Source organism: Pseudochaenichthys georgianus, chromosome 16 (assembly GCF_902827115.2).
Source record: "Pseudochaenichthys georgianus chromosome 16, fPseGeo1.2, whole genome shotgun sequence".
Classification (NCBI taxonomy): domain Eukaryota; kingdom Metazoa; phylum Chordata; class Actinopteri; order Perciformes; family Channichthyidae; genus Pseudochaenichthys; species Pseudochaenichthys georgianus.
The window spans coordinates 18616846-18625629 of record NC_047518.2 but is presented as its reverse complement, the minus strand read 5'-3'; the positions used below and the strand labels follow the sequence as shown (position 1 = coordinate 18625629).

The 8784-nt window shown below is 41.5% G+C and overlaps 1 long non-coding RNA gene across 1 annotated transcript; it reads right to left on the bottom strand.

Annotated features, from left to right (window-relative positions):
* Positions 1-4250: 4250 nt before the first annotated feature.
* On the bottom strand, positions 4251-7718 carry LOC139435485 (uncharacterized). Its single transcript, XR_011644724.1, has 3 exons — positions 4950-7718; positions 4501-4561; positions 4251-4381 (listed from the first exon to the last, which is right to left on the bottom strand). It is a non-coding gene; the product is annotated as an uncharacterized lncRNA (long non-coding RNA).
* Positions 7719-8784: the final 1066 nt, after the last annotated feature.

Sequence of the window (8784 nt, the reverse complement as noted above, 5' to 3'; positions counted from 1 at the left end):
CACAACATAAGTAACCGGATCAGAGTAACATTAGGCTACAGTCCGCGGCATATCACATCATAATGTATCATATATTTTCTTATCTGAGTCAGCTGAGCCGTATCTGGCCGTGCAACACTCACAGTGTCACATACTGTATGCAGAAGTATTATTTTAAGCAACACATTAAGTTGACGAAACACTCGAGACAAATGTAATTAAAGTCAGATCCACTCGTGTTTTAGACGGGGCAGTGATATCATAAACCTGTTAATGTACGCATTCAAACACTTTTTCTTTTACCAGCTGTATTCACCTTGCAGGTGCAGCTATGTGGCTTTGATCCTGGATAAAGTGTTTAAGTCATGGATGTTTAAAGTTTAACTTCTTCATATGTCTAATATTATAGTTGACTTTTCATTCAGGAAGTATGACGCTGCGCTGTCAGTATGCTTCTCTATGTTTGTGATTGGTAAAATGCTCCAAATATCACCCCTTTCATGTGAACGCGCACCTAACTAGATAGGACACGGCTGGCTTGAGCGATCCACTTGATAACCCGCGTCGTAGTACCGTTCAGCGAGAGCGTGTATGTTTTGGATTAGGCCAACCGGCTAACTCAAACATATCCAGGTTAGGTTGAACCAGCTTCGTAGTACAGGCCCCCGGACTAACAGGATTTCCCCTTTGGATCTATTATGATGTTATTGTTTCATAAAAAGTGGAAGGTTCCTTTTTTTCTTTTAATTTCTCTTCAGTTGCTGATTTACAGGACTGCAGTGGATGTACTGTTTAGGAAAGGTGTAGTATCTTTCTAGGAGAAGCCGAGACTTGTTCAATGAAAATCAATACATCTCATTTTATTATACAACTTTATTTATCAAGGGCAGTTCTATGCACCAGTCTCCCAGGTGAGTTCTGGTAATAAAACAAATCTAATAAAAAACACATTTAGGGCTGGCTGCTAGTGGAAAGAATAACAATGTACTTGCATCTTTTAGCTTCATATTCCCCTATGTAGGCCTACAGTAAATGATAGGACGGTTTAGCTTTAGCACCCAGAAATGGATGGAAAAGTTAGCATGCTAACACGCTAAACTAAGATGACAGTAGACAATCTGCACTTAAGTAGTGCGCTTAAGACCTTCCTTTTTGATAAAGCTTATAGTTAGGGCTGATTAGATTCAGCCCCTAGTTTTGCGATATAGGCTTAGTTTGTCAGGGGACATCTTACTTCTTCCTTCTCTCTGTCTATACCTGTGTACTCTCATGTTCCGATTAACCCAGCTTCCCCAAATGTCTTTCTTTTTGGTGTCTATATACGCCGGGATGACTCCGGAGTCATGGATGATCCTGCGGTCCTGTGTCCAGGATCGCGAGCCCTGGATCTTGAGTCGTGGCTGTGGTCCTGGATCATAGGTCCTGGATGGATATCCTCGTGGATTCATCTTCCTATTATACACACATGCATTTCCAAACATTTGGACTACCTATGTTGCAAATGTATTAGGGTCATTCCAGAATTGGAGGACAATTTAGACACCAACATTATTGAAAAATGAACCTTTTATTTTATAATTTTTAATGTATTTAGGAAAAACAGATAATAAACCATCAAAAAAAGTGATTTGCCCAGCTAAGGCATCAAATGTATATTTTCCAATGAAGAATTACCCCTGTTACTCTAATTATAGTAACAGGGTTGAAAGTAACAGGGTTGAAAATCAATGCTAATTTGAGCCTTTAACCTCAGGAATTATTGCTAGATGTAGCATGTAATGCTACTTTCCAAGGCAAGGACAAACTTGGATATCTAATCCAAGCAGACCCGGCGTCATGGGCGGGCCCCATGGGGCCGGGCCCGCCCATCCAGGATTTGGGCCCGACCATCCAGGATTTGGGCCCGCTGTTTTAATCAGGGCTGAATACAACATTTTAATTGTTTTATTATTATGTTCAGTGGCGGCGCCAGGGTATACTTGGGTAGGCTACAGCCATACCAATAAATGGCTTAGCCCCACCATGAAAAATGATTTTAAAGGAAGCTAAATAAAGTCCGACAACTCGCGCGGAGTAAATTGCACAGACAGCAGTTAGTAAGATTGTTTTCAGTAGCCACTTGTCTGGAAATACCGAAGACTAGAAACGGTTTTGAAAACTTTTGTCACGAAGTGATCGTCTTCTCAATAGAACATCTTTGATAATGTCTTCTGGCCAATCAGAATCAAGATAACGACGTGGTGTCGTTGCAGGAAGTCCCGACGGAGAATATTTTTGCTGTAGTAAATCTCTATATACATCGATACAACATTACGTGTTGATAGAAATCAACACGTAATTAAATAAGACCCCACGGTTTGATGATTGATGTATGGGCTGTCTTTCATTTTGACACACAGAACAATGGGGGCTATCCACCCTTATCCACAATGTAAAGTCATTCACAGCCTCTTCCCTCTTCTCTCTGTGAGGAGCAGCAGGTTCAGCTTTCAGAACAAAGTAACAACAAACTGAAATGGCATTCATTTTTTAAAATGTGTTGTGTAGTAATAGATTTATTTATTTTTCTTCTCAAGAGAGTACCAGAATGTGTATTTTATGTTAGTATTTCAAAAAATCTCCTGGGGGAGAATCTCCCCAGACCCCCCTGCAGGGGTTGGGTTTTCAGCATGTCAGCTCTTTTACAATTCAGTTTTCCCGGGAAATGTAAGTTTCGGGGTGGGCCCGCCCTGGTACATCAAATGCCCGCCCAGAGACGTATGTCTGCCGCCGGGTCTGAATGCAAGAAAGATAACTTTGAAATTAATATGCTTTATTCTGATAATATCAGTAACAGGGTTGAGTGGGTCAGTGTCACACTCTTTTAAGACTGAAAAGATTGTAAAAATATGAAAAATAAAAGAGAGGCCTTAGTTTTGGTCTACCCATGGCACTAGCACATGGCTTGCTGATGTCACTTCCACTGTGTCATCTGATTTACAGTTTTTTCACTTTCTGTGCCAATCTAAAAAGGTTTGGGTAACAGGGGGCCCTTCTCACTTCTCTTATTTTTCATTTCCTCGCTCCTCGGTCTCACCGGAAGTTGATTTGTCTGCGCCATCTTGAGTAGCGTCCCAATCTATGGTCCCAATGGCCTTATTTTTGCCGGAGGACCGAGGAGCGATAATGGAGGAGCTATAACCGAGGAACCACCAGACCATCCTTCGATGAAATCCTCAGACACTCGCCCCGCCCCCTTACTGTGTATCGCTCACTGATTGGACGAGGCAGTGATCTGATGCAGCGCCATATAGATAGAAGAGTTACGACAACGGAAGTCCAAAAACGGTTATCGTCACGTGGTTCATGTAGACGAGGATCGTTCCCCGGAAGTTCATGGCGGGCAATGTGAATGCATTGATAACAGGAGATAGAACTACGATTTTTGGTAATTATTAGTGAATAAAGGTTTTGATTTGCAATATTTATACAACAAATCGATATGTGTATGTATTTACATCAATATGTTTTAAAAAATAAAATCGAATTTGCTAATATTAAGTGATAATATTAGGATTAGTGTGAACAACTAGTTTACATGTTTGGCTAACAGTGCCTTGGTTAAAGAGCCTGTTGCTGTTTATTTATAGCTTTGAATTCTTTCAAACCAATATTATCTTCTTAAACTTGTATGGTAGTCAGGAGCATCACTTTCTAATGTTTATTGATACATTTAGAGGGAGGGGATCTAAAGTAATGCTTTAAATTCAGATTGGATTCATTTCTACCATTTTCTTAAATTCATGGTAGTTTCAGTAATCCCCTGGTAATTGAGGACACAAGTTATCTAAATGACTAATGTCATCTTTATGGCTTTCAGAAAGGACAGGAGACCGACAGGTGACTATCAGAGGACTAGCAGCAGCAGCATATGATGATGATGATGTTAAATGTGTTGTTTTAGGAACATCCATTGCAAATACATGGGATTCAATAAACATTGAATAGCATATCATGCAGTTTGTCGGTGCCTTTTCCTCCGTATTGTCCTGGTTTGCTGTGCTGCCTCCTAGTCGCCACCATGGTTTGCTGTGCTGCCTGGGGATGCTCAAATCGCTCAGAGAAAGGAGTACGAATGTACGGCTTCCCCACTGACACAGAGTGGAGGGAAAAATGGCTGTCTCAAGTCAGCAGGAGCAATTTCACGACCAACAGCAACAAAATATGTGATGTAATTATATACAAACACTGCATTTGCACTTTTTCACAAAACGAAAACCACACCATTGTGAAAGCTTAATGTTTTGTTTAATACAAAAAAACAGGGAAAGGCTTGAAAAACACAGAGTTGAGACTCAGGGTGCAGGGTGAGGGTCTCAGTGCAGGTATTCAGGCTCCATTGAATCCCCCTCTGGTTCTTGTGCTGAAAGAGGGAGTAACAGACAGGAGAAAGGGTTATACACACACAGCACACCGATTGGATGGGAAATGCCTTGGGGAGATAAGGTGTTTACTTATATAAAACAGTAGTATTAAACTTACCTTGTGTTTTCACTCTCACTTAAGTCCCTCTCCCTTTGCCATCAATCCAAAATCAGCTGAGCTGCAACATTATACAGACAGGTAATAATCAACATAATCACAAGGACACAATATGGCTCTGCTAAAACACTCACTCTTACACGCACCAAAGTTATATTTATCTAATATTTAACTCCCTCCACCCCCGCATACAATCCCGTTTAGAAGCCCCTCTTCTCTAATTCAACATGTTGGACGAAATGACATTAAGAGAACGGAATTTACAATTAAAAGGCTGTTCAACGTGTGTTGCTAACTTGCTTCGGTATGCTAGCTTAATCTGTTATCTGTAAACGTTCCCTAAATCTACTAATTTAGGGATAATCCACTGACATCCTTTAATACACATGTTAATTTGAATCAGATGTACTGATAATATCTGCAATATAAATCTTTAAACTTCTTCTTACCTTTAAAAGTCCGTCACGAACGGTCTATTGTGCTGCAACTCCACAGCTCTGCCAGCCTTGGCGCTAACTTCCGGGGAACGATTGAGAGGCTCCACGATCCACCATTGCTGTAAAAAAAGTGGTCCATTGGAGTGAACGGAGATGTCGTAACTCTTCTATTAAATGGCTCTGATCTGATGCTTCTTGACATGAGAGCAGTTTCCCAGCAGAGTGAAGAAAATACATGAACCTCACGGGAGTCACTCCTCCTCAGTTTATACCGTGTTTTGTTTCAATTAATGTATCATTTAGTTACAAATATGTGATATATCTGAACAACAAAGTAGTCAAAAATCATTTTATTCATTTTTTGGAAACATTTTCATGATCGCTTTTTTTGTTTTACATTTTTATTTATTGTCATTTCCATTCAGTCAGTCATTAAGTGCTATTTAAAATGTTAATTTGCTACATATCCAAACAAACAAACAAAGTGTGCAGTCCAATGAATGTTAGTCTTACTGGGTTTTGATAGATAACATATATTTTTCTTCTCTCAATTATTTTATTTCTATTGTGCACTCTAATCAATATTAATCCAACTAATGTTCGTTTATACATTTTAAGAATGGCGTTTATCTTTTTGAGAATGAGTTCTTATTTAATTTTATTTATTTGGGTCTACAACAGATGATACAAATGTTTGTGTCAGTAAATGTGTACTAACAGAGGCTGGGGTGTTTGTGGAAATAACGGGGACAGAGCAGAGCTGCTGTCAGACGATCAGCTGTGCAGCGTCATCACAAACGGACGTCGCTTCACGTGACGCTCCGGAGGAAAGGACGTCCCATTGCTCTTAAAACTCATTTCCCTGCTTCTCGTGGTTTCCTTAGAGGCTTCTCAATACTCAAATTTCCCCTCCTCGACTCCTCGACCCCTCGGTCCTCCGGTAGTGACCCGGAAATGAATTTCAGCGTGCCATTTTGAAGGACATCTAATTTCTCTAAATGCACACCGAGCGTCGAGGAGGCTCTCTGGAGGAGCTATAACCGAGGATACACTGATGGTTCCTCCACGGCTCCTCCGCGGATGCATTTCCGGGAACGGTGGAGGCGTGACGCATATGGATATTATTTTAGAAACTGCTTTCATCGTGTTGCGATGTTGTGAGAACAGCTGTGAGGTCCGTGCAGAAAGCAGAGCAGTGTACAATATATATCACTCAGTATAACAGGCCTACATTACTCTCTTTATTTGCTGTAGTTTAGTAGATATCTACAAACAAAGAGTCGATATTTTTCTAAGACCATTTAGAGCTTCACATAATAAAATACACAACGACTGTCATGGGCGCGGGAAGGGGGGTGCTGAGGGCGCTGCAGCACCCCCTAGCGGCAGGCAGGGGGTGCGGAGCTCCCCTGTCTGAATTATTATTTGACGGTTATTGCTGCTCCCGCTGTGCATAATCTGTCTAATAATATGTAGCCAATAAATTCCACATTGTTGGTAAAATAATATTTTGGCCTGCCCCGAATGTTGTTTCTGTAGCCCCGGACAATTCTACCTCCATAATATAATACATTAACCGTGCTTTACGTGAACCTCATCAAGACACTAGAGAGGACGACAGAACTGTAATTTCCCGTGTTCAGTGAATGCAAGACAGGCAAGACACCAGACCAATCAGAGAGTTGCATGGAAATAAAAGTGTGCTTGTGTCATTCAAGCTTTTGCAAGATGTTTAGACAAATTGCTCGTGTTACCGCCCTTACATGCTAAACTTTTATTGCACTTTTGGCAACGAGCATTGTCCACCTGGAGACGGGTAAAGTTTAACCACACCTCGGAGCATGTTCTCTCCGCCATCTCCTCCGTGTGTGTGTGTGTGTGTGTGTGTGTGTGTGTGTGTGTGTGTGTGTGTTTGTGTGTGTGTGTGTGTGAGTAAATAGCGCATTTACTGTGTGAGAGAGGGACCGGTGCCAGCAGCAACGACCGTGTTGTTAGCATCTGGTTAGCTAGCTGCACTAACGGACATACGGAGCTGTTGGTTCCACAACAAGCTGGAGGAGAGTCCTCTCCTCTCAGACTGAGAGGCTCAGGTGAGCTAAAGGACTCTCCGAGTGTTTAGATAGTTAACTTTAGTCTAAGTTATCTCAGTGGGTCTCAAACGGTTTGGTCACAAATTATTCAAAAGATATTTCCGCGGCACATCTTCATATGATCATCAATACTATATGGCAGTAAAACAAGAATACAGTTTGAAAGGGGAGTGATTTGTAAAATATCCATAAAGGAAAAGAACATCTGCTTACAGTTGTGTTTCATCTGGGTGTTGAGAGATGTATCCATAGATCTCTTAATGTTGCTCTCAAAGTGCACCAGATTGATGCTTTTAACTTCAATATTAAAAAAAAAATCTTCTCGGGGGAGCATCCCCCCGGACCCCCCTAGAGGAGGTAAGGTCCGCTCCCCACTCGTAAAAAATAGCACTTTACCCCTGCCTATATGCCGTGAGCTGATTATCGAGCCTTCATTGTAACAGTCGCGGGTGTACTGTGTGCGTGTGGTTTAGGAAGAGGGGACGTCCAGCACCTCAGTACCCCCACTCAAAATACCTTCCCGCGCCTCTGCTGTAGCCTGATTATGCTTTAGGAGCTGTAAGTGTGTGTGGTAGGCCTACAGTGTGTATGTGTGTGTGTGGTACAGTATGTAGGTGTGTGTTGTACACTACAGTGTGTAGATGCGGCGGACAGACGGGTCTCAGTTGGTTTGGTGTCCTCTGCTTACTTTTAATACTTGTAAATACAACTTTTGGCCCGTAATTTCAATTCCCCATTTGAGCGACCAGAGAGAGGGGGGGATATATCCAGTCTCTGATTGTGTTACGTTATTATGAGAGTGCTCTCATACTTTAAATTGTATATATTTATATAAATATATTTGTGTGTCCGCATCTGTAGCCTGTTATTGTCTCATTATACCGCACTCTTAATTAATTCAAAGTAAATATGTGGGGGAACAATGTTCAGCTGATGTAACAGAGATTATAAAATACAGCGCTATGACAAAACACTCCTGATGCAGCTGTTGCCACGTAATAATGAACGGACGTCGCTTTAATATGACCGCTCAGAGGAGAGGAGTTCTCATTTCTTTAAACGTCTGCTGCTTCCCCTCCTCTCTCCTCGGTTCCCCTCCTCGGTCCTCCGCTCGCATCTCCTGTGGGCGGGACTAAGTCTCGAGGAGGGGAGTCGAGGAGGGGAAATTTAAGAATTGAGAAGCCTCTCTTGAGTCTTTCCATGCTTCCCTGGTGGGAAGGACTAGTCACAGGGAAACGACGCGAGTGAGGGACGCAAGGAATCCATTTAACCGAAGTGAGAAGGGCCCAGGGTTGAACGCATGTTGAGGGACACACCTTCTGTGCAAAATTACTGTTATTTAAAATATGTTTATGATTTAACAAATTGATTTTACCATACCAAGAGACATATCAATAGAATAATACCAAAAAAAGTAAATAAAATCCCTGTTTTAAATGTTATATTTGACATGCAAGTTGGTCACCAAGAAGCGGGGACAAGAGAAAAATGCAATTTTTGGGGATGTTCGAGAGCTATTTGATAATTTAAATAATATTTTGAAACCACTTTTTCTACAACTTTATATACATTTTGTCTCAAGACAAGTATGTTTAACACAACAAGTGCATGTTTTAGCATTTTGGGCATGGATTTTTTATATGGGGGACATGAAATGTCCTCCAATTCTGGAATGACCCATTATCTTTTCAATTTACACACGGCATCTATTGCACGTCTGTCCGTCCTGGGAGAGGGATCCCTCCTCTGTTGCTCTC